The sequence below is a fragment of the Hyperolius riggenbachi genome, chromosome 10, assembly GCF_040937935.1.
Source record: "Hyperolius riggenbachi isolate aHypRig1 chromosome 10, aHypRig1.pri, whole genome shotgun sequence".
Lineage (NCBI taxonomy): Eukaryota > Metazoa > Chordata > Amphibia > Anura > Hyperoliidae > Hyperolius > Hyperolius riggenbachi.
Genome location: NC_090655.1, coordinates 242,666,295 through 242,693,808, shown reverse-complemented (window position 1 = coordinate 242,693,808; position 27,514 = coordinate 242,666,295). Strand labels below are relative to the sequence as shown.

At 42.9% G+C, this 27,514-nt stretch overlaps 1 long non-coding RNA gene and 1 pseudogene across 1 annotated transcript; both read right to left on the bottom strand.

Moving 5' to 3' along the window:
- LOC137537017 (zinc finger protein 850-like) overlaps window positions 1–27,514 on the bottom strand; it is a 54,103-nt pseudogene extending 26,589 nt beyond the window's left edge.
- Window positions 11,094–14,926, bottom strand: LOC137535070 (uncharacterized). Its single transcript, XR_011024395.1, has 3 exons — window positions 14,883–14,926; window positions 11,308–11,371; window positions 11,094–11,193 (listed from the first exon to the last, which is right to left on the bottom strand). It is a non-coding gene; the product is annotated as an uncharacterized lncRNA (long non-coding RNA).

Here is a 27,514-nt window from a genome sequence, read left to right as displayed (position 1 = left end):
TTTGACATGCTTTGTTTGAGTTTAGATATTTCAGTAAATTTTTGGTCTATCCAAACAAATGTGATATTGTTTTTTTCAGAACAAATAGGGCTTTTTATCTATACCACTTAATTATATTGATAATGGAATTTTATATGTTTTTTAAGAGAATTTATGCTAAAAAAAAGTAAAAAAAATGTATATTGTCTGAAATTTTCAACCAAAAATATGTATATATCTTGAATTAAAACATAAATTCTTTTCAAAATGTATTCTGCCATATGTTTCTAATATATATGTGCAAAAAAAATGAAAACTATTTACATCTTTGGTACATTGTAGAGACTGTGAAAAAAAGTGTAATTTTGCTTTTCAGTGAACAAAATCTACAATGCTTGTTTTCTGCGTTGTACATCACTTCTCTGAAGCACTAAGTCACTGAAATAGTAACATTCCCACCAAAATCACCCCATTCTGTAAACTAGACCTCCTGAGGTATCCATCGATGGGGGCATTGGTGATTTTGACTGCACAGATTATTGGTGGAAATTGATGGAATGTATAACGACAAAAAGAAAAAATCATTTTTTTTGTTCAGACATGTCAGTTTTTTCTGTTTTTTGACAGACATGCTTTGAAGTATTGTAGAAATTCACCCCACAAATGATTCAGTAATTCCTTCTGAATAAAACGATACCAAATATGTGTGGCTAGACTATTGCTTTAGTCCAATACAGAGCTTAGAAGAAGTTGTCAATAATTGAACTTTCAAAGACCATAAATCACACGCTTGCATTTCCCAGCACAGCCTGCTTTTGATGAAGTCTGAGGTAAAAAGTCTGTCAAATTCCCGCCAAAATGACCCCATTCTGTAAACTAGACCTCCTGAGGTATCCATCGATGGGGGCATTGGTGATTTTGACTGCACAGATTATTGGTGGAAATTGATGGAATGTATAACGACAAAAAAAAATAATAATTTTTTTATTCAGACATGTCAGTTTTTTCTGTTTTTTGACAGACACGCTTTGAAGTATTGTAGAAATTCACCTCACAAATGATTCAGTAATTCCTTCTGAATAAAACGATACCAAATATGTGTGGCTAGACTATTGCTTCAGTCCAATACAGAGCTTAGAAGAAGTTGTCAATTATTGAACCTTCAAAGACCATAAATCACACGCTTGCATTTCCCAGCACAGCCCGCTTTTGATGAAGTCTGAGGTAAAAAGTCTGTCAAATTCCCGCCAAAATGACCCCATTCTGTAAACTAGACCTCCTGAGGTATCCATCGATGGGGGCAGTGGTGATTTTGACTGCACAGATTATTGGTGGAAATTGATGGAATGTATAACGACAAAAAAAAATAATCATTTTTTTATTCAGACATGTCAGTTTTTTCTGTTTTTTGACAGACACGCTTTGAAGTATTGTAGAAATTCACCTTACAAATGATTCAGTAATTCCTTCTGAATAAAACGATACCAAATATGTGTGGCTAGACTATTGCTTTAGTCCAATACAGAGCTTAGAAGAAGTTGTCAATTATTGAACCTTCAAAGACCATAAATCACACGCTTGCTTTTCCCAGCACAGCCCGCTTTTGATGAAGTCTGAGGTAAAAAGTCTGTCAAATTCCGGCCAAAATGACCCCATTCTGTAAACTAGACCTCCTGAGGTATCCATCGATGGGGGCATTGGTGATTTTGACTGCACAGATTATTGGTGGAAATTGATGGAATGTATAACGACAAAAAGAAAAAATCATTTTTTTATTCAGACATGTCAGTTTTTCTGTTTTGTGACAGACATGCTTTGAAGTATTGTAGAAATTCACCCCACAAATGATTCAGTAATTCCTTCTGAATAAAACGATACCAAATATGTGTGGCTAGACTATTGCTTTAGTCCAATACAGAGCTTAGAAGAAGTTGTCAATAATTGAACCTTCAAAGACCATAAATCACACGCTTGCTTTTCCCAGCACAGCCCGCTTTTGATGAAGTCTGAGGTAAAAAGTCTGTCAAATTCCCGCCAAAATGACCCCATTCTGTAAACTAGACCTCCTGAGGTATCCATCGATGGGGGCATTGGTGATTTTGACTGCACAGATTATTGGTGGAAATTGATGGAATGTATAACGACAAAAAGAAAAAATCATTTTTTTATTCAGACATGTCAGTTTTTCTGTTTTGTGACAGACATGCTTTGAAGTATTGTAGAAATTCACCCCACAAATGATTCAGTAATTCCTTCTGAATAAAACGATACCAAATATGTGTGGCTAGACTATTGCTTTAGTCCAATACAGAGCTTAGAAGAAGTTGTCAATAATTGAACCTTCAAAGACCATAAATCACACGCTTGCTTTTCCCAGCACAGCCCGCTTTTGATGAAGTCTGAGGTAAAAAGTCTGTCAAATTCCCGCCAAAATGACCCCATTCTGTAAACTAGACCTCCTGAGGTATCCATTGATGGGGGCATTGGTGATTTTGACTGCACAGATTATTGGTGGAAATTGATGGAATGTATAACGACAAAAAGAAAAAATCATTTTTTTATTCAGACATGTCAGTTTTTCTGTTTTGTGACAGACACGCTTTGAAGTATTGTAGAAATTCACCCCACAAATGATTCAGTAATTCCTTCTGAATAAAACGATACCACATATGTGTGGCTAGACTATTGCTTTAGTCCAATACAGTGCTTAGAAGAAGTTGTCAATTATTGAACCTTCAAAGACCATAAATCACACGCTTGCATTTTCCAATACATCCCGCTTTTGATGAAGTCTGAGGTAAAGAGTCTGTCAAATTCTGTAAAATAGACCCCCTGAGGTATTCATCGATGGGGGCATTGATGATTTTGACTGCACAGATTATTGGTGGAAATTGAATAAAATAAATGAATTTTTCTTTTTGTCCTTATACATTCCATCAATTTCCACCAATAATATGTGCTGTCAAAATCATCAATGCCCCCACGGATGGATACTTCAGGGGGTCTAGTTTACAAAATGGGTTCATTTTGGTGGGAAATTGAGGGACTTTTTACCTCAGACTTAATTGAAAGCGGGCTGTGCTGGAAATTGCAAACGTGTGATTTATGGTCTTTGAAGGTTCAATAATTGACAACTTCTTCTCAGCACAGCTTTGAACTAAAGCAATAGTCTAGCCACGCATATGTGGTATCGTTTTATTCAGAAGGAATTACTGAATCATTTGTGGGGTGAATGCCTACAATACTTCAATTTGAATGGAATGTTTGGGAAGAAAAAATAAATGTAGCAATTTTTTTTGGGCGGGGGGTTTCAGTTGCTCCTTCTGAATAAAATTATATCGCCTATGTGTGGCTACTGGCGCTTTGTGTACCATAAATTTGAAGGACAATCCAAGTTAAAAATTTAGGCAGGTGTGGTACACTTTGAAACAGTCTTTCAAACAAAGTCCTGGTTTTTCGGGACATTCGGGGCAATGGTATCGTGTATCCGTCCTTATTTTTTGTTTAGTGCAGACCCTACACTTTTTCTGGGGGTATTGCTTTTTCCCCGTCTGTGGTATAATTTCTGGAACATGATATCCAGAAAGTCTCTCGACTGAATCAAATCTTCTGCCAGGGTGAGTTGCAGCTTTGGAAATGAGAGATTCAGCTATTTCCTCGTGGAATTCTAAATTGCTGAGAGGGTTTTTTGACATTTTGTATAGTATAAAGCTGTTGTAAATTCCCAACTGCAGCCTAATTTTTTATACCAATATCTGGTTTTGCGTGCGGCCAGGTACGGCTTCATTGCCGCGTCATTGCGGTCTACACCACCCATATATTGGCTGTACTCATGAACACATTTAGGTTTCTCTTGTGCTCCAGTCCTGGGTGTTATGCTTTCAGGAGTATGTATGGTTGAAAGCATATATACGTCCCTTTTTCCCCTGTACTTCAGAGCCAGCATCTCTTCACTGCGGAGACCCTCAGATTCATCAGGTTTGAGGCGCTTGTTGACAAGGCTCTGAGGGAAGCCTTTGCGGTTGGATCTGATGGTACCGCAAGCTGGCGTGTTCTCTCTCGCTAAATGTTTGAATAGTGGGATGCTGGTGTAATAGTTGTCTAGGTACAGGTTGTATCCTTTGTTCAGGAGAGGGTGAATCAGATCCCAGACAACTTTACCATTTGTGCCCATATAAGGTGGGCACCCAGGTGGATCCAGCTGGCTGTCTTTTCCCTCGTACACTCGGAAAGCGCATGTAAAGCCAGTGCTGCTTTCACAAAGCTTATAAATTTGTATGCCATATCTGGCACGCTTGGAAGGGATGTATTGCTTGATCCTAAGTCGACCAGTGAAGTGTACCAGGGACTCGTCAATACTTATATTTTTTTCTGGCACGTATACCTCTGAAAAGTTTTGCGATAGGTAGTCAATTAGGGGCCGAATTTTGTATAGGGGATCAATATTTGGATCTTCTCCGGTTTGGTACTGGGAATTGTCACTGAAATGGAGGAAGCGCAAGATGGTCAAATAACGTGTCCTCGACATTGTTTGCGAAAAAATCCCCATATGTTGAATTGGTCTTTTCGACCAATACCGTTTTAGGTCTGGTTTTTTGGTAATGCCCATGTTTATTGTGAGGCCTAAAAATGTTTTTATTTCCTCCACTGTAGTGGGCCACCAGTTCTTAGGCCTCGCATAGCTGGATTGCGGTTTCTCAGCAATGTGTTGCTGAGCGTATAAGTTTGTTTGCTCAGCAATAGAGCCGAGGAGCTCATCAGTGATTATGAGTTCCATAAATTGAATTGGGGAGAGGTTAGCCGTTTGCACTTTTATTCCAGCCTGGCCTGTGAAAGGAGGAATTGAGGGTGCTTCTAGGTTGGCAGGCGACCACACGGGGTGAAGCAATTCCTCCGGTACGTCAGTGCGGCGACGTTTAGTAGAAGCGCTCTGTTGCCTGCGGCGTCTCTGTCTGGGTGTTGCGACACTCTCTTCCTGCTCCTGACTAGTGCTTGGCTGCTCTGGCATGGCTGTCTCAGAACTCTCAGTCTCCTCCACGTCCGATTCACTTGGTAGGGTGTCACTGTCAGGGATTGGCTCAAACTCTGAGTCTGAATCTTCAGGCTCTGATTCTTCAGAGTCTAATTCCTCACTGGATTCCCCAGACTGGCAGATCAGATCTACAATCTGCTGAGCAGTAAAAGATCTCTTCGCCATCACGTATATAGTGCAGAACACAATATAAAGGACACAATATACCCTAACAAGCCTGTATATGCACAGACAATATCAGACCCCACACTGACACTATATACGTAAGCGTATAAACCCTGAACCTATATGCCACCCTTTACACTACTGATATACAGCCCTATATACCCTACACTGTACACTAAACCCGATTTACCCTACACGATATACCCGACACTATATACTAAACCCTTTATATCCTACGCTATATACTAAAGCCTATATATACACCCTACACTATATACTAACCCCTATATACTAAACCCTATACACCCTACACTATATACTAATCCCTATATACCCTACACTATAAACTAAGCCCTATATACCCTACTCTATATACTAAACTATATACTAAACCCTAAATACCCTACACTATACCCTAAACACTATATACCCTGCCTATTATACTAACCCCTATCTAACTGCAGTAAAGCACAGTAAATAAAATCACAATCCAGTAAATATTATATATATATATATATATATATATATATATATATATATATATATATATATATATATATATATATATATAGTTATATACTATATATATAGCTATATGCTATATATATATATAGCTATATACTATACATATATATAGCTATATATTCTATATATATATATATATATATATGGGTGGTTGGAAGGGGATCAAGGGATGAATTGGGGGGAGATCGGGATAAATAAATGTATCTAAAAGTGTTATTTTTTGTAAAATCGCACAGCCTGTCACGGCTGCAGGCTGTGCGTCTCTCCCTGTCACAAAAGATCCTCACAGTGACAGGGAGAGGGAGGCGGAACGGCAACTATGTTGCCTTTCGGAGGGTGATCGCTGTGATTGGCTCACAGCGATCACACGGCAGGGAGCCAATCAGTGACGGCTCCTGCCGATACCCGGAAGCCTTAGCTGTCATAAGACAGCTAAGAGATCCGGATTCCGTGCAGACGATCGCGGCGGGGAGCGGCGGCGCCGGTGATAGAGATCTACGCCCTGCCAACTAGGAGCCCATCAAAACAGGGCGTAGATCTCTATCACCTTGGTCCTTAAGTGGTTAATCTGAGTGTAGAGATGGTGCAAAGTCACATTTCCATTTCATTGGGTGAGCCAAATGTTTTTGGATTGTGGAACAAATCAACTGGGTTTCCATTAATTCTTATGGGGAAATTTGCTTTGATATAAGAGTGCTTTGGATTACAAGAATGTTTTCAGAACGAATTATGCTCGCAAACCAAAGTTCCACTGTACACTGTACTGTGCTATGCACTGCCATACTGACAAACAGGGATTGGCCTTTCATATGGTGTACAGTATCTCCTCCTCATTTGTTGGTGCTATGATGTTATACTGGGGAATGGAGATGGGCCTTTCATATGGTGTACAGTATCTCCTCCTCATTTGTTGGTACTATGATGTTATACTGGGGAATGGAGATGGGCCTTTCATATGGTGTACAGTATCTCCTCCTCATGTGCTGGTACTATGATGTTATACTGGGGAATGGAGATGGACCTTTCATATGGTGTACAGTATCTCCTCCTCATGTGCTGGTACTATGATGTTATACTGGGGAATGGAGATGGACCTTTCATATAGTGTACAGTATCTCCTCCTCATTTGTTGGTGCTATGATGTTATACTGAGGAATGGAGATGGGCCTTTCATATGGTGTACAGTATCTCCTCCTCATTTGTTGGTGCTATGATGTTATGAGGAATGGAGACGGGCCTTTCATATGGTGCACAATATCTCCTCCTCATTTGTTGGCGCTATGATGTTATACTGAGGAATTGGGGATGGGCCCTTCATATGGTGTACTGTATCTCCTCCTCATGTGTTGGTGCTATGATGTTATACTGAGGAATTGGGGATGGGCCTTTCATATGGTGTACAGTATCCCCTCCTCATTTGTTGGTGCTATGATGTTATACTGAGGAATGGAGATGGACCTTTCATATGGTGTACAGTATCCCCTCCTCATTTGTTGGTACTATGATGTTATACTGAGGAATGGAGATGGACCTTTCATATGGTGTACAGTATCTCCTCCTCATTTGTTGGTGCTATGATGTTATACTGAGGAATGGAGATGGACCTTTCATATGGTGTACAGTATCTCCTCCCCATTTGTTGGTACTATGATGTTATACTGAGGAATGGAGATGGGCCTTTCATATGGTGTACAGCATCTCCTCCTCATTTGTTGGTGCTATGATGTTATGCTGAGGAATGGAGATGGACCTTTCATATGGTGTACAGTATCTCCTCCTCATTTGTTGGTACTATGATGTAATACTGAGGAATGGTGATGGGCCTTTCATATGGTGTACAGTATCTCCTCCTCATGTGTTGGTGCTATGATGTTATGCTGAGGAATGGAGATGGACCTTTCATATGGTGTACAGTATCTCCTCCTCATTTGTTGGTACTATGATGTAATACTGAGGAATGGAGATGAGCCTTTCATATGGTGTACAGTATCTCCTCCTCATGTGTTGGTGCTATGATGTTATGCTGAGGAATGGAGATGGACCTTTCATATGGTGTACAGTATCTCCTCCTCATTTGTTGGTACTATGATGTAATACTGAGGAATGGTGATGGGCCTTTCATATGGTGTACAGTATCTCCTCCTCATGTGTTGGTGCTATGATGTTATACTGAGGAATGGAGATGGGCCTTTCATATGGTGTACAGTATCTCCTCCTCATGTGTTGGTGCTATGATGTTATACTGAGGAATGGAGATGGGCCTTTCATATGGTATACAGTATCTCATCCTCATTTATTGGTACAGTAAAATTATGTTATAGTGATTAATGGAGATGGACCTTTCATATTGTGAGCAATGACTCTGTACTTGAGGGGTATAGCTGATAGGCTGGGGTTATTATTGTGAATTGTATGTGTAGTAGTAATGGTAAATAAAGCTTTAGCAATAATTTTAGTTTAAAATCTGAATTTAATAGGCTGGATTCTAAACAACACCAATGACAGTATGATGTAAAATCCAATTCATTCAGCTGCAAAACAAATTGCAAAATTACCCTTTGAACACTTCAGCAATAAAATGCTATCAGCATTGTTTCCTCAGGTAGATAAGAATGTGTTGCCTTCTATTTACATTTCAGGATAGCAGGCTAAATTTGACTTTCTGCCTGACTGCCTAAGAATACTGAGGGCATCAAAGTTTTGGGCATCAGGACCAGCCCAGTGAGATTAACAAAATACAAAGTCAGGGGAATGGCATGCTTGTTTGTCTGTTTTGCTACATAAGCCTTTATCATGTGTGGGGACTTTACAATCATGGCACCCATGTGGTCACGTCTTACCACAATAGGCAGCTGCGTGCTTTATAACATTGCGGCAGTTATTAGTTCAGCTCACCAACCATCATGGCTGTCATTCACTATGGCTCCTGGTCCATTAGTTGTAGAGGTGGGAGAGTGATAACGAGCATGAAGATGTAATGCAATGTCTGTATGCATTTAAGTAAGCGTGTCTGCAATACAAGAGCAGAAACTGAATCCCCCTCCTCCTCATTAATGGTACAGCTAACTCCCCAGTGCCACACTGTGCAGAGCAGCCCATGAGGACAGGAAAGGTAAGAGATGACTTAGGATCACTCACCTGTGCCAGTATTCAGAGAACATCCTTCCTCTGTAGCTTTCCTCTTCTTTTCACCCTTCTTCATAGACTGCTGATCACCACTCACATACGTCTCTTCTTCCTCTTCCTGTTTTACTGAACTCACTAGATCGTCCTCCTCCATAGATCCCCCAGCGATTCTCTCATACGTCTCCTCATCTTCCTCTTTGGCCTCCAGTTAGGAGGTCATCACCCTACAGTTGTGTTACAGGAAAAAGTATAACAGAGTAACCAAGCAGCTCGGGGTGACCCAAACCACTAGGAAAATATGGGGGACTCAAAGAGACAGATAAGCCCTCCTACTAAAAAGCATTGCTTAGTGTGGTTTACCTTCTTAAAACAGAAGGTATTTGCAATAATCCATGTGGTTACCCACAATGCACCACAACTGAATATGCAAATCATCTCTTTATGCCCCTAAAGCCAGGCTTACATCTAGAATCGCTGGTGTATAGCAAGCCTATAGCTTATACATTTTAGAGGAAACTGTGTAACCACAGATGTTCACTTATAGCTGAATTATTATTGCAAAGACCTTCTGTTTTAAGAAGGCAAACCACACTAAGGAAAAAGTTTTATCATTAACACATGCTCAGATGTAATGTGAAGCCACAGAGCAAATGTTTATGCAGTACCAGAGATGCTCAAATGTACCCAAATTCGATTCAAGTACATTCGAATTCGTATCAAATTCGGATTCGGCCGGTTTGAATGGACTCGAATTCGATTCAGGTGGATTCGAATCCGGGGCAGGGGAAAATTCGGCCGTGATCATTAATTTGTGATTCAAAACCCGACGACTTTAAGGGTTAATTGCAAAGCCCCCTTAAAGGCCTTATACTTTTTGAGAAAATCGATTTTAAAAGTTCAAAGAAAAAAAATGGCACATTTAAATGCCGCCGATCAAAGAGTGTGGGAAATATTTCCCAGCAGTTAATAGCAAAGGCCCCTTACATCCTAGCAACACCACATTCACAAGATATGTTAAAAAGATAGTGGAAATCAATATGTACAAAAAAAAATTAAACATTTTTAATTTTGGGGAATGTTCTGTCTGAGTGTGGGAAATCTGAAAAAAAAAAATGACATGGGGTCCCCCCTCCCGAGCCTCTGTAACCCCTTGTCTCCCATGCAGGCTGGGATAGCCAGAATGCTGAGTCCCAGCCGACTGGGGCTTCACACCCTGAGCTATACCAGCCCGCATGGTCCATGGTATGGGGGGGCTCCGGGGGAGAGTGGTGGCCAAGCCTTCCCCTCTCCCCCCGAGCCCTTGTCCAATCCATGGACAAGGGGCTCTTCCCCACCTCTGGTGCCCCAGGAGGAGGTGGGGCGACGACTCCCTGGGGGGGGGGGGTTCATGGTGGAATCTGGGAGTCCTCTTTAAGAAGGGGACCCCAGATGCCCACCCCCCTCCCAGGAGAAATGATTATAAGGGTAAAAAGTACCCCTTACCCATTTCCACAAAGGGTTAAATGAAATAAAAACACAACAACAAAAAAAGTCCTTCTCCCCCGGAGCCCCCCCATACCATGGACCATGCGGGCTGGTATAGCTCAGGGTGTGAAGCCCCCGTCAGCCGGGGCTCCACATTCTGGCTATCCCAGCCTGCATGGGGGACAAGGGGTTACAGAGGCTCAGGAAGGGGGACCCCATGCTATTTTTTTCAGATTTCCCACACTCAGAACATTCCCCAAAAATTGTTTCCCACTATCTTTTTAACATATCCTGCAAATTTGGTGTTGGTAGGATGTAAGGGGCCTTTGCTATTAACTGCTGGGAAATATTTCCCACGATCTGTCATTGACCGGCATTTAAATGTATCGTTTTTTTCTTTAAACTTTTAAAATCGATTTTCTCAAAAAGTATAAGGTCTTTTTGAAAACATTTTTTCCCCTTGCTCCCACTTTTCTTCTTAACATAACCTGCAAATTTGGTGATTCTGGCATTTAAGGGGGCTTTGCTATTAACCCTTAAAGTCGGTGGGTTTTGGGCGATGGTAGCTGAATCCAAATTCGTGATCACAGGTTTAACACCCGTGATCACGACCAAATTCGAAAGTAAAATTCGGATACAATCGGATTTGAATTCGTGATCGGTATCGATCTTCGAATTCGACTTCTGGATTCATAAAAAACTACCCGTGATCACTGGTAAATTCGAATTCGAGATCACTGGCGAGCAGCCCTGTGCAGTACTGGACACTCTTTTGAGTAATATTACATACTTGAGTTCACCTACCTGATAATGGTGTTGGATGGTGGGATCTTCCTGTGTACAATCCTGGGAATAAAGTGGACCTGTATGTCCCTCTGGTGGGCTTCTCTTACTGAATCCATCTGTAGGAAACACACTGCCTCAATACATCTTTATGTGTTTATCAGATAATGGGGGATCTAGATGGGCCCTCCATACTGCTCTCTCCTTTACAAGACATGAAAGTCTCCTCTTACCCAGTGATGTGAGCGGTGGCCGATTCTCCATCATAACGTCCTTGTGTCCTAAATACTGCCACTCCTGCATGGAGAAACAGACAGGGATGATATGACACCTTATAGGAATCTGACACACACAATGATAAAGTCACCATCCAGACACGTCCCTTGTTGTTACTGAACAATGTCCCATAATTCTCAGCACTGCAAACCTCTCTTGTCAGCAGCTCCATCATCTTCTTTGTGACATTGCATATCTTTGTCTTGGTTTGTATCTAATGTGCCACTGTTGGAAGTGGAGATACTATGATGGACATTATAAACCTTAAAGAGACTCCGTAACAAAAATTGCATCCTGTTTTTTTATCATCCTACAAGTTCCAAAAGCTATTCTAATGTGTTCTGGCTTACTGCAGCACTTTATACTATCACTGTCTCTGTAATAAATCAAGGGGCTTGATTCACAAAGCTGTGCAAAGTGTTTGCACGCCTGTGAAAAGCCCTTTATCACGCCTAAACTCAGTTTAGGCGTGATAAGAAGAAACTCGCGCGATCTTCCGTGCGCAAAGTCTTGCGCGCGTAGCGCACCATGCTGCGCGCGCAGTGTACCGTGCTTCGCGCGCAGCGTCCATTGAGCCCTATGGGACTTTGCGCGCGGGAGCTTCGCGCGAAGAGCAGCACAAATCGGTGATAACTCAGCTTTGCACGGCTTATCACGCCTAAAGTCTTTTAGGCGTGATAACTGAGTTATCACCGCTTTGTGAATCAAGCCCAATGTATCTTTCCCCTGTCAGACTTGTCGGCCTGTGTCTGGAAGGCTGCCAAGTTCTTCAGTGTTGTGGTTCTGCTATGAACTCCCCCTTCCAGGCCCCTCTATGCACACTGCCTGTGTATTATTTAGATTAGGGCAGCTTCTCTCTTCTCTCTTATCTTTTACAAGCTGGATAAATAGTCCTCTGAGCTGGCTGGGCTTTCACATACTGAAGAATTACAGACAAGGGCAAAGCTGTTTGCAGGAAGAAACAAGCAGCCTGAAACTTCAGTGCATGAGAACAGGGGGAAAGAAACACACAAATGATCTCTTGAGATTCAAAAGGAAGGCTGTATACAGCCTGCTTGTGTATGGATGTATTTTCTATGTGTGGACATACTGTACATCAACCTACTTCCTGTTTTGGTGGCCATTTTGTTTGTTTATAAACAAACTTTTAAAAACTGTTTTTAACCACTTTTAATGCGGCGAGGAGCGGCGAAATTGTGTCAGAGGGTAATAGGAGATGTCCTCTAACACACTGGTATGTTTACTTTTGTGCAATTTTAACAATACAGATTCTCTTTAAAGCAGAACTGAAGATTCTTATAAAAACAAACAGTTTCACTTACCTGGGGCTTCCCCAAGCCCCAGCAGCCGTCCTGTCCTGCACTGGTCCTCCACAATCCTCCGTTCTCCCGACTTGTAAGTCGACAGCAACTGCGTCTGCGCACAATGGGCTACGCGTAGCTTTCTTCGCATTCCATCAGCTGCGCTAATAGCACAGGATGCTACAGTGGGCGGGAACGAGAAGGAAGCTACGCATGGTCCGCGGCGCGCAGACACAGTTGCCGTCGACTTCCAAGTCAACGGTAACGAAACAAGCTGGCGGCGGGAGAAAGGAGGATCGTGGAGGATCAGCACGGGACAGGACGGCTGTTGGGGGCTTGGGGAAGCCCCAGGTAAGTGAAACTGTTTGTTTTTATAGGAATCTTACATAGTTACATAGTTATTTTGGTTGAAAAAAAGACATACGTTCATCGAGTTCAACCAGTACAAAAGTACAACTCCAGCCTGCTCCCTCACATATCCCTGTTGAGGAAGGCGAAAAAACCCTTACAAGGCATGGTCCAATTAGCCCCAAAAGGGAAAAATTCCTTCCCGACTCCAGATGGCAATCAGATAAAATCCCTGGATCAACATCATTAGGCATAACCTAGTAATTGTAGCCATGGATGTCTCTCAACGCAAGGAAAGCATCTAAGCCCCCTTTAAATGCAGGTATAGCGTTTGCCATAACAACTTCCTGTGGCAATGCATTCCACATCTTAATCACTCTTACTGTAAAGAACCCTTTCCTAAATAAATGGCTAAAACGTTTTTCCTCCATGCGCAGATCATGTCCTCTAGTCCTTTGAGAAGGCCTAGGGACAAAAAGCTCATCCGCCAAGCTATTATATTGCCCTCTGATGTATTTATACATGTTAATTAGATCTCCTCTAATGCTGGATACACACTATGCATTTCCGCGTGCGACGCGGCCGTCGATACGCGTCGATTCGATTATTTCCGAGATGTCCGATTCAAGCTTCGATGGATCATTAGGTCGATTTGCCATACTTTACATGGCATTCGACCTAAAAATCATCGAAATTCGTTCGGAAATAATCGAATCGACGCGTATCGACGGCCGCGTCGCACGCGGAAACGCATAGTGTGTATCCAGCATAAGGCGTCTTTTTTCTAGACTAAATAAACCCAGTTTATCTAACCTTTCTTGGTAAGTGAGACCTTCCATCCCACGTATCAATTTTGTTGCTCGTCTCTGCACCTGCTCTAAAACTGCAATATCTTTTTTGTAATGTGGTGCCCAGAACTGAATTCCATATTCCAGATGTGGCCTTACTAGAGAGTTAAACAGGGGCAATATTATGCTAGCATCTCGAGTTTTTATTTCCCTTTTAATGCATCCCAAAATTTTGTTAGCTTTAGCTGCAGCTGCTTGGCATTGAGTACGATTATTTAACTTGTTGTCAATGAGTACTCCTAAGTCCTTCTCCAAGTTTGATGTCCCCAACTGTATCCCATTTATTTTGTATGGTGCTAGACCATTGGTACGACCAAAGTGCATGACTTTACATTTGTCAACATTGAATTTCATCTGCCATGTATGTGCCCATATAGCCATCCTATCCAGATCCTGTTGCAATATGACACTATCTTCCTGAGAGTTGATGATTCTGCACAATTTTGTATCATCTGCAAAAATAGCAACATTGCTCACTACTCCATCTACTAGGTCATTAATAAATAAATTGAAGAGCACTGGACCCAGAGCAGACCCCTGTGGGACCCCACTGCTAACAGTCTCCCATTTTGAGTACGATCCATTGACCACAACTCTTTGTTTTCTGTCCATTAGCCAGTTCCCTATCCATGCACATCTTCAATTCCGCTTTAACTGTAAACAACAGCAATCTTTACTAGCAGAATAGTTGAGTTCCTAAACTATTCTAGCATACAGATTGGTGGTAGTAACAGAACATGTGTGTGGTTAGTGCTTATCATCTCTACATTATTGTCCTATGTACAGTATGTGTGTATTTATATTATTATTAGAGTGTAAGCTGCTCTGGTGCATAGACTGATGGGAATGGATCAGTTTGCTGAGGAAGTTCACAGCTAATACATGTGATTGATAAATATAAACTTTGTTGTCCTGTATGGGTGCTGCATTAGCTGCTGGTGTTGGGGCAGGGGACACAGGGAGGTTACTGGCTGTAATTACAATTTATAATAATAATACTGTATCTATAAAAAATAAAAAGGTGTATATTCTTACCTCCTCTGCTGCCAGTTCCAGCAATGTCTTCTCTATATTTCCTCCAGCTTCACCTTTGACCCCAAACTTCCTGCCTGTGCGTTCCACCACTTGCTGATTATGCGCTCCATTTGGAATCCACCTTGTGGAGAACATAGGAACTGAATCCTTCATTACACTGCATTGTGCCATGTTTTCCCACTCCGAGATAACCAGTGTATGAAAGATGTTTCTTGTAACATCATAGCAGTATCAGAGGTGCAAGAAGGGGAAGGGGAACAGTTTGTTAATGATCACTACTATTCAAAACACATATAGAGGTGATTATTACAAGCACAGGACCAATATAGAGCTTATACTGCGGTTAGGGAAGGGCTCTAAGGGGCCTCTCTAGCCCAAGGGCCCCGGTGCGGTCGCAGTCTCTGCAATCTTCCATATTTCTACGCCACTGCAAGCTATGAATCCACCAGACTACTGCATCCCAAACCACCAGCCTGGACTTGGCTCCATGGATTATGCTGTCAATGACACCTTCTGCCCCCACTCTACAGGCTATGTTTTTTTTCTAGCCGTTATGTTGATTGTGTGCCCACTGTAGCCTCAGCTTCCTGTCAGCTGAGGGTTAGAGATGGCCCGAATAGTTCGCCAGGGTGCAGTATTCTGTGAACATCGGCTGTTCGCGGCGAATAGCAAACATTTGGCATGTTCAATTTGCCACCTTATACATCATCATTGAGCTAAACTTTGACCCCCTACCTCACAGTCAGCAGACACATGGCAGCCAATCAGCTAGCACCCCCTCCTGGAATCCCCACCCTCCTATCAAAAAGCAGTTGCGGTGGCCCTATTGGATCAATTATCTGCTGGCTGCTGACTGTTACTGAGAGCAGGGACAGACTTGCTGCAGATAGGTAGGGAAAGCATTAGCTAGGTCTGTGTCCTTGTTCCTTACTAGCTGTGAAAGTGAACAGCCATTTTGAGGGCTAGCACATTGGCCTCCTGTGTTTTTTTGTGTGACACTTCACAGCCCACTGACACATAGATCTGTGTGCACACTACTGCTGTTGCCTCATTAAGTTACAGGCACAGAACCACTACAGTCATGGGCTTCCCTACGTTAGGCAAAAATTTAAAAATTTTGGGCGACCAAGTTCTTCCTATGGTTCAAGAACTGTTTCCAGCGGCGAATGCCATCTTTCAAGATGATAATGCCCCAATCCATACAGCTAGAATTGTTAAAGAATGGCACCAGGAACATTCTAATGAAGTTGAGCATCTCATCTGGCCACCACAATCCCCAGACCTCAACATTGAGCATTTATGGTAATTTTTAGAGATTCAAGTAAGAAGTCGATTTCTGCCGCCATCGTCTCTAAAAGAACTAGAGGGTGTTTTAACTGAAGAATGGGCTAAAATTCCTTTGGAAACAATTCCCAATTTGTATGAATCAATACCTCAGAGAATTGAGGCTGTAATTGCCGCAAAAGGTGGACCTACACCATATTAAAATATATTTTGTTGATTTTCAAGGTGTTTCCATTATTTGTGTCCAACCCCTGTATACAGTATATACATACATACACAGAGGGGCTGCAGCACAGAACAGGAAAACAGTGACGGGGCTCTTGGTTACGCTTTAATGTGCTTAAGCTCACCAACTGCGCCAAAGTGTCCCCAATCTGGCGAGTCCCACTCTAACCATGCAAAAATGCTAGTTTTTATTAGCATTCTAGTGGGAACTAATCCGAAATCCCAAGAGTCAACTAAATGGCCCAGTCACTGTTTTCCTGTTGTGTGCTGCAACCCCTCTGTATTTATATACAATATTTCTTATGGAGACTGGGGATCTCCAGTGCTGTGTGCATGCTTTGCATAGTATTGCATATAATTTGATTTGTGCTGATCATCCCTTGACTTATATTATTTTCCTCTGTGAGCGTGCATAGCCATGCCCACCTCTACCACAGTTAAGCATATAAATGAGAGGAGGTCATAGTTCAGTCAGTAGCTAGTAGAAGGTGAGGTGTTTTTAAATTTCCGTTTTCCCATTTAGTTGACTCTTTGGCTTTTGGATTTGTTCCCACTAGAACACTAATAAAAACCAGCATTTCTGCATGGTTAGAGTAGGACTCACCAGATTGGGGACACTAGGGCAGTTGGTGAGCTTAAAGGACTTACGAGGCCTGTTTGCTCAAAAAAAATAAATAAAAAAAGTTAGATACCTGTGTCAGTTTGTGAGGCACGGAGGACGCCGTCCGTGCCCTCCGTGCCGTTCCGCCGGGTCCCAGCCGCTCAGTATCCCCCCGAACGTCCCCTGACTGCACGGCCCGGGTCAGGCTTTCCAGCCTTCACAAAGATGGCCGCCGGAGCTGGCCGCGGCTGCGCAGTCCGCATAGCCGCGAGTGCGGCTGCGCAGCTCTAAGGCCAACCCCCCCGATCCACGCTACAGGAAAAAGCCTGTTACGTGGATCGGGGGGTTGGCCTTAGAGCTGCGCAGCCGCACTTGCGGCTATGCGGACTGCACAGCCGCGGCCAGCTCCGGCGGCCATCTTTGTGGAGGCTGAAGATCCCGACCCGGGCCGTGCGGTCGGGGGACGTTCGGGGGGATACTGAGCGGCGGGGACCCTGCGGAACGGCACGGACGGTGTGGGTGGCGCCTCACAAACTGACACATGTATCTAACTTTTTTTTTTTGAGCAAACAGGGCTCGTTAGTCCTTTAAGCACGTTAAAGCATAACCAAGAGCCCCTGTCACTTTTTTGCTGATGTGTGCTACAGCCCCTCTGTATTTATCTATTTCTAATGGAGACTGGGGATCTCCAGTGCTGCGTGCATGCTTTGCATAGTATTGCATATAATTTGGTCTGTGCTGCTCAACCCTTGGATGGAGATATATATATATATATATATATATATATATATGTGTGTGTGTGTATATATGTATGTATGCATGTATATCTATCTATCGATCTGTAAATTAACACTATTATTCACTTTAAAGGACACCGGAAGTGAAAATAACCAAATGAAATAAACAATTGTATCTATCTTCCTTCTCCTAAAAATGATTTTTTAAGATATTCCACAGTTTTATTTAATATTTAAATCTACTTTTTAAGTTTCTGCTGTTTTATTGTTTTTGCTCAATGACACTTTCGTTGAAGTATGCCAGAGCTAAAATCTATGAACTATTGATCCTTTGTATCTCTTTCCTGCTCTTAGAAGCCATTTTCTGCCAGGAAAGTGTTTTATAGTTGTAATTTCTTATCAGTGAGGGTCACACTGTAGTCTGACCTAGTCCTGACTCAGACAGGAACTGGCACTTACATACCTGATGTTTAACTCTTTCAGACAGAGAAAGAAAAAGAAAGCAACACAGCATAGTTATTTGCATGCTTGGCACTGTACATACCCATGTCTATCTCATCATGTCACATGTCACCTCGGGTATCCCTTTAAAATCCATTGTTTGGACCTCAGAATTGCCTACAAAGTGATGTTCTTTTCCTATGCATTCACTTGAACAATCTGCATGCACAGATTGTTGCAGAGCATGTGTGAGTGTCTATGCATGAAGCGGCTAATGCATGGACCACAAAGCCTTGCACCAGTGGGTTCATTATACTGGACATGCACGGACTGTACTTGTGTATGCCCAGTAGGGAGAAGCTCATAGCAAACGGGAGCACAACCACAAACTCGACAAGCGCGGACCCTGTGCTGGAGCGGAGAGCTCTCCAAGGATTTGGGAAGCCTCTACTATCCACAGGCTTCCTACTACTGATGTAAGTATCTCATTATCATTTTAAATCGTGCTTTACGTACACTTAAAAGTGGCGAAAGGGGAAAAAAAAGCCCTTCAGGTTTATCGATCCCTCCCCATCTGCCCAGGCTGCCTCTATCCTCCGCTAGGCGGCGTGGTAAGGTCCACCAGTCGTCGCAGGCACAGTCCGGCCACATGGGCTCCCCAGTCACACTCAGGGCTGTGGAGTCGGAGTCGAGGAGTCGGAGTAATTTTGGGCACCCGGAGTCGAAGTTGGAGTCGTGGTTTTAGAAACTGAGGAGTCGGAGTCGGGAGTCAGAGTCTCATGATATTTCTACAAAATCCACAGCCCTGTTAAGTATTAGACTAAGGAGTCAGAGTTGAGCAATTTTGGGTACCCGGAGTCGGAGTTGGAGTCGTGGTTTCAGAAACTGAGGAGTCAGAGTTGGAGTCGGAAGATTTTTGTACCGACTCCACAGCCCTGGTCACGCTCCCATAACCAGGAGCGTTTTGCACATGTACCGTAGTACTGTGCAGGCGCAGAATGCTCCTGGCCATGGGAGCATGATGGGGCATGTGCAGTACTCACTGAGGCGGAATTAACGGGGCAGCTATCATCAGCCTGAAGCGGGCTGGAGGAAGGTATGTATATTTTTTTTCCCTTTACATCTCAGGTTTCTTTTAAGCATTTATCCCTTAGACAATATTTTTATACACCAGATAAAGTGGACCCATGAAAAGCATACTATCTATCTTTGGTATAGAATAAACAGTGAAGGAAACATATTACAGTCCATTTTATTTGAGTTTAATTGTTTTACCCACTGGGCTTCTCCAACATGTTCCTGCTCATATTTGCAGCAGGTTACACAGTGAAATGTTAGCAGAGGGTTATTATTGGGAAAACAGGCAGGGTAATCAGTGAAGAGGAGAGGCGGCCAGTGTGGACCACCCCAGGGATAAGGCAAGTATGAAGTCTTTTATCGGTTTCCCAGACTAAGAGGATGAAAAAGAAAGATCTCCTGTGTGACGCTTCTGGTGTCTAGCTAGAATCTGTTTTGAGCGGAAACACTTCCCACACTCTGAACACGGAAAGGGGCGCTCCCCTGTGTGACTTCTCTGATGCGTCACAAGGTTTCCTTTCTCAACAAAACATTTCCCACACTCAGAACAGGAAAAGAGTGGCGCGCCTGTATGCATTCTCTGATGAGCGAGAAGGTTTGTTTTCCAAGTGAAGCATTTCCCACACACTGAACATGGGAAAGGACGCTCACCAGTGTGACTTCTCTGGTGTTGCAGGAGCTGTCCTTTCAGTGCAAACAGCTTCCCACACTCTGAACAGGAAAAAGGGCGATCACCTGTGTGGCATCTCTGGTGTCTAAGAAAGCTTGCTTTGATAAAGAAATGTTTCCCACACTCAGAGCATGAGTAAGGTCGCTCACCCGTGTGTCTTCTTTGGTGACAGAGGAGGTCTTCCTTCTTAATAAAACATTTTCCACATTCTGCGCATGAAAAAGGACGCTCCCCTGTGTGGATCCTCAGGTGGGAACGAAGGTTTCCTTTCTCACTAAAACACTTCCCACACTCTGAACATACATAAGGCCGCTTACCTGTGTGGCTTTTCTGATGTTTGAAAAGGTATTCTTTCTGACTGAAGCTTTTCCCACACTGCGGACATGAGAAAGGACGCTCACCATTGTGCCTCCTCTGATGGCTGAGGAGGACTTCTTTCCTGTTAAAACATTTCCCACACTCTGAACATGAAAATGGCCGCTCGCCTGTATGAGTCTTCTGGTGTGTAAGCAGGTTTCCTTTCATACTGAAACATTTCCCACATACTGAGCATGAAAATGGTCGCTCTCCTGTATGACTTCTCTGGTGTCTCTGCAGGGTTTCTTTTTGACTGAATCCTTTCCCACAATCTGAACATACAAACGGCCTCTCTCCTGTGTGAACTCTCTGATGCACAACAAGATAAGAATTCCTCTTAAAGCATTTATCACATTCAGAACACTGAAATCTCTTCTCATCTCCCTGTCTTACTGTACCAAATTTACTAGAAGACTCTTCAGAATTAGATAGATCATGTGATCTACCTCTACTGAGGAGCTCCGGCTGGATATTTGAGGTAACAAGATGTGACCCATAAGAAGTCTTCATAGGATTAGAGGGATCCAGTGATCTTGTGTCATGGTGATGTTTGGAATGAATACTTTGGGAAACTTGCATCACTTCTGCAGAATATTGAGTTACACTATTATCTTCCATATCAGAGGTTGAAGGTCTTCCCTGGTCATTCTTCACATAGTGTCCATCTGTCAAGAAAAAAACAAGAATATGACTATTCAAAGCACTTATTTTTCATATTTTGTTAAACCCCCTCCAGTCTGGCTTTTTCTTTCTACCATTCCACAGAAACAGTCCTCACAAGACTCCTCAACCTTTCCTCTGCCTTTGACACTGCTTCCTCAACCTTTCCTCTGCTTCTCCAAAAATTCTCTGCACTGGGTATTAAGGGCCTAGAACGTTCTTGGACCTACTTTTAACCTGTATGGAAATTATTTTACTGTCTCCTACTCCAATACTACTCCACGTTGGCTGCTTGTTGGCATACCACAAGGCTCAGTTCTTGGTCCTCTTCTCTTCTCCATCTAAACTCATGGCTGGCGACAAGTAATAATCTCTTTTGGTTTCCAGTATCGCCTCTGTGCTGATGACCCCCAAATCTATCTCTCAGATCCTGACCTCTCTACACTATTATCTCAAGTCCTTGACTGTCTATCTGCTGTTCCTGCATTTATGTTTCCTCAAACATACTGTAACATGATTAAAACAGAGATTGTGATATTCCCTCCACCTCTCTCTGCTCCCCTACCTCCAGTTTCCATTAATGCAGAAAACATCCCAATAACCTCAACTCCTAATGCTTGCTGCCTTGGGGTAACTCTAGATTCTGAGCTCTTATTTAAACCACATATTAACACATTAACAACCTCCTGCTACTTCTATCTGAAAAACATTTTCAGAATGTATCCCTTACTTTTCACAGGAGGCTACTATAATGTCTGTACATGCTCAAATAATGTCCTGCCTTGACTACTGTAACACCCTACTCTGTGGCCTACCAAAGGACAGATTGGCACCACTCCAGTCCCTACTGAACTCTGCTGCTCATATCATCCACCTTTCGCTCCACTTATACCTCCCCTTTCTGCCAATCCCTTAATTGGCTGCCAGTAACCCAAAGGATCTAGTATAAACGCCTAACGCATCATGCAAAGCTCTACACAAGCTGTCCTCCCACGATACCCTCTTGTCGTCAGCTTGGTCACTGTCGCCTCCAGGACTTCTCATAAGCATTGCCTCTGCTGTGAATTCTCTCCCATAGCCTGCCTATCATGCTCCAAGCCTGGAAATTGTCAAATGTACTCTTAAAGTGGACCCAAACTAAAAATACAAGATTTCAGGACTAAAATCTATTTTCTAAAATATAATAATAAATAGCAGCTTTTTTCCGCTGCATGATGACAAATATAAATTACTAGCAGACCCAAGCCCGTTTAAAAACGGGCTCTAGGGTCTGTGTTTTTTTCGCCGCCGCCCGCCTCCACATGTACTGCGCACGCAACACACGCGCGCTGCCCACCCGGCCGTGCGCGCACCTGCTGCACACCCGCCCGCCTGGCTCCGTCCCTGTCCTCCTGTCTGTGTGAGGCTGTACGCAGGGACAGTTGCCTATTATTATATAGGATTTTACATTTATCGGAGGAACCCCTCCGTTCCGTTCACCGGGACAGAATCCGTCAGACTGGTGGAGGAGATAAAAAACAAAACACAGGCTGATACTGATAATGTCACAGGGGAGGTGATCTCAGCTTGTGTGAGATCTCACATAGACGACACCCCTGCGAGGGAGGGTAGCTGATGACAAACACACCCATGATCTCAAACCTCCTACTAAGCTCAGAAGTAATCACTGCCACCTGTATAACCCTAGTTATGAAAAGAGAAGGGTGAAAAGCATGCACTGAAATGCTCATAGGCTTGAAGGAGTGTTTATTTATCTTTGTATGTGTCAGAGTGGTGCAAATAAATATTTTGAATTAAAAAAAAAAAAAGTTTGGTTTTGGTCCGCTTTAAAACACAACTTTTCAGATAAGCTTATAATTTGCTTTAGCTAGAATGAGAGGCTCATCTGCTAAACCCTTGTCTCCTCTCCAGATATCTCCAAACACTACCCTCTAGACTGTAAGCTTGGAAAGGCAGGGACCTCCCCCTTGTGTTTCAAGTTTGTGTTGTTTTTTTAACACATGTACCAGTATTGGTAATGCCTCATACTAAACACTAACTGTGTATATATATATATATATATATATATATATATATATATATATATATATATATATATATATATATATATATATATATATATATATATATATATATATATATACATACACACACATACACATGTTGCTGGTTGTCTTCATTGTACAGTGTGCTTCCCACTATTGTCTATTTTGTACTATGTACCGCTGTACAGAGGATGTTGGTGCTATATAAAATAATACAAAAAAGAAGAAGAAGAATAGCAAAGTGAAATCTTTATACACAATGGGCTTGATTCACAAAGCGGTGCTAACCTACTTAGCACGTCTAAAGTCTTTAGACGTGCTAACCAGGGTGCTAAGTAGGTTAACCAATTGAGAAATCCGGTGCTAACCTACTTAGCACCCTGGTTAGCACGTCTAAAGACTTTAGACGTGCTAAGTAGGTTAGCACCGCTTTGTGAATCAAGCCCAATATGTTTGTTACTAACCTGTTCCAATGTTTAGAGAACATTCCTTATTTTCACTTGTTTTTACGATTTGACTCTTCTCCATAGTCTGCCAATCACTCTTCACATAAGTCTCTTCTTCTTCCTCTTTTATTGTCCTCATAATGTCACGCTCCTCTATAGACTGCTGATCACTCCTCACATACATGTCTACAACTTCCTCTTTAATTATCCCCATCATGTTGCCCTCCTCCATAGACTGGTGTTCACTCTTCACATACATCTCTTCTTCCTCTTTTATTGTCCTCATTATTTCATCATTCTCAATAGACTTTTGGTCACCAATTAAATACTTCTCTTCTTCTTTAATTCCCTCCATGATGCCACCATCTCCCATAGATTGCTGCTCACTCCTCACATAGTTCTCTTCATCTTCCTTTTTAACCTCAACTTTCAGAACAATGAGGTCCTCACTCTACAGCCACAGTATGATCAAAAATTATGAAGACTTTATTCATGTGAAACTACATAGGAAAACATAATCTAGTACAACTGTGGACACAATTTTGATTTCTGTTCAATTTCACCTACCTTATAAATGTCAGGGATGGTGTGATCTTCTTGTGTACCATTCCGGTTTCTGTTACTGGCTCCCTCTATGGGAAACACACACAAAGTCCTATCAATAAATGGATTTCATATTTGCATTCAGTAAAGCGTTATGAATTCACACACATGAAACATAAGTATTAATCAGTAAGGTATTGCCAAGAATCTTTATTTCTCAGTGATTGGATGTGCAGTCTACCTGAAAATGTCCCAGTATGTGAGCAGTAGTTAGCATAATATTTCCTGTCAAAAAGGTGCGGCATGCTTGCCTTATCCAGAAAACCATGAATTACGAAAAAATATGAATTCCAGGGTTGATGTGAGTTCAGCTGTCCTGCTTGTAGAAGCAGCTGTGTGGAGGGAAAAATAGATAGCAGCAGAGAGGGGAGTTCCTCTCTTTTGGAGTTTTGGCGCAAAGTTTTACGACATGGAGAGGTGTGAATAGTTGTTTTCATGTACTGACTTTTGCATGGACTTTTGTAGTCATCCAGTCTGGAATGAAAGCTAGTTTATTAGGTTCTGTCAGGGTCAATTTGGGATGATTGACTGGCCAGTCACCAGGGGTGCTTGGAAGCCTAGGAAGGCCTTTGAAAAGAGCTAAGAGCTCTATGTTGTACATGAACCCCATTGCCTCTATGTGTTTATCAGATGATGGGGGATCTAGGTGGACCCGCCATACTGCTCTCTCCTTTACAAGAAATGAAAGTCTCCTCTTACCCGGTGATGTGAGGGGCGGCTGATTCTCCATCATGGCATCCTTATAGAGGTCCTTGTGTCCTTCTATATACTGCCACTCCTGCATGGAGAAACAGACAGAGACATCCTAACACCTTATAGGAACCTGAGACACAATGATACTCTGGCATTTCTTGCTGTTTCTGAGTAATGTCCCATATTCTCCCAGCAATACTCACCTCTCTTGCCAGATGACTCCTTAAATCTTCTGCTTGTTTTGCTTACCTGATATGACAGGAAGGGAGATGGAGGAACAGACATCACCACCAGACATCACTGGAGTAAATGTCTTTGCTGGAAAAAAAACAACAACAACAACAATAATGTGTTTATTAATGTTTCCAAGTATTCAGACACAGAACAGATAAGTGGGACTAAAGCCTTGTACACACGCCCAACTACATTCTAAGGCAGGGGTAGGGAACCTTGCCTCTCCAGCTGTGATAAAACTACAAATCCCAGCATGCATTTGCCTTTATTAATCATGACTGTGGCTGTCAGAATCCTGCAATGCATTGAGGGACTTGTAGTTCCTTAACAGCTGGAGAGCTAAGGTTCCCTACCCCTGGTCTAAAGAAACACAGAGGCGCTGTACTTGACTACACAACTTCTGAGTTACTCCTATCTGTATTATTGCCTGAGGAAGCAGGCTAGAGACCTGCAAAACGCGTTGCATTTGTTCTGGAGTACAAATTAAATCTTGTTTAAAGGGAAGGTCCAAGCAAAAAAAAAAAAAGAGTTTCACTTACCTGGGGCTTCTACCAGCCCCATGTAGCCATCCTGTGCCCTCGTAGTCACTCACTGCTGCTCCAGTCCCCCGCTGGCAGCTTTCTGACCTCGGAGGTCAGGGCCGCATTGCATACATTTTTACGCATTCCAGCTAGTGCAGGAACAAAAATGTATGCGTTGCACCACTAACGCGTAAAAATGTATATGTTAATGTTCCTGCACTAGCGGGAATGCGTAAAAATGTACGCAATGCGGCCCTGACCTCCGAGGTCAGAAAGCTGCCAGCGGGGGACTGGAGCAGCAGTGAGTGACTATGAGGGCACAGGATGGCTACATGGGGCTGGTAGAAGCCCCAGGTAAGTGAAACTCATTTTTTTTTTTGCTTGGACCTTCCCTTTAAACCATACATAGTGGTTGTGTTTGGTTTTGGGGAGGTAAGTCCATCCTTGCCCCCCAATTTTTATTTCTTTTTACCTATGATCAACTTTTACTCTGCTGGCGCCTCTGTTTCCATTGCAAGTCTAAGGGAACATCTGATAAAGGACAGGGTGGTGACTTACTGATACATTGGCGGCAGCTTAGTGCAGGCTTGTTGTGATCATATGTAAAATATTTTACAATGTATGCATAACTACTGTTATTTCTGTTGGAAGCCCAATCCAGTGACCAGTAGCAGAGTTCTTTAAAAATCAACTAAACCAGCCCCTCCAGCAGTAACAGCATAGCTCCCAACTGTCCCTTTTTCGGAGGGACAGTCCCTTTTTGGGAGCCCTGTCCCTCTTTCACCCTCATTTGTCCCTCTTTCAGGACTTTGTCCCTCTTTCTATGTAAATATGTATATTTCTATACTAAAAATGTGTTTGATTGACTCTAAACTTTATTCCCAACCTTTAAATTGATATATTACTAATTTGAAAATGTTACTATGAAGGAAAATGTACCAGGATAGAAAGGACCAGTGTAGTTTGAATTATAAAACAACATATGTTTCTTATGAAATCTTTATGGTATGCGTGACTAGAGGCGTGGTGAGGGCGTGGCCAGGGGTGTGGCCGGGACGTGGCTTAAGTGTCCCCTTTTCTCATCTCAAAAAGCTGGGAGGTATGAGTAACAGTAAAACGGTACATCTCCCAACCACCCCAGTTTATCTGCGACTGTACTGGGGAGGTGTGGTCCTGTGGCAACCACCCATGTCCTGGCAGACCTCCTGTCCTGTGCTCTCCCAGCCCAGTATATGCAGAGTGAATGTGCAGTGGTGGCGCTACTCTCACCTCCTCTGGACATTCCAGCAATGTGCATCCATCCTCTTACCTCTCTCACTCCATTGCCTGCTTTTTCTCATGTTTTAAGTGGTTACATGCGACAGATGGAGATGGAGGAGAGCGAGATGCTGGGCAGGAGGAGAGCAATGAGTAAAAGGACACACATCGTTGGAGCGCCCAAAGGCGGTGATAGAAGCCACTATTGCGCATTTACTCTGCATCTACCGGACAGGGGACACCGCCAGGGAAGCTATATGGGGGAGGGGGGAACCATTAAACACCAGGCAAGCTTTATGAGGAATGCATGGGGGACCCCTAGACACCAGGCAACGTATGGTGGAGGGAGGGTGGAACCACTAGCCCCCAGTGAAAGCTATATGGGGGAGGGAGGGGAAACCACTAGACACTAGAGAACCATACAAGGAAGGGAATGGGATCATTAGACACCAGTGAACTGTATAGGGGTGGGAGGGGGGCCACTAGACACCAGGGAACTGTATGAAGAAGAGTGTGTGTGTGTGTGTGGGGGGGTGCACCACATACAACTGTGCGTCCCATTTTACTGGCTCCAAAAGTTGTGAGGTATGATAATGCTATATCAGCTGGGATATAAGGGGATAACACCACACCGCTGTATATAAAACAGTGCAAGAAAATACCAAACCAAATGTGTTGTAAAAAACGTACTTACTTACTTTATGTCTCACCCATGGGGAAAAAAGACGGGAGGGAGTCACTGGGTCTGGGTGCAATATCTTCTCATCTCCTCTGCTGCCAG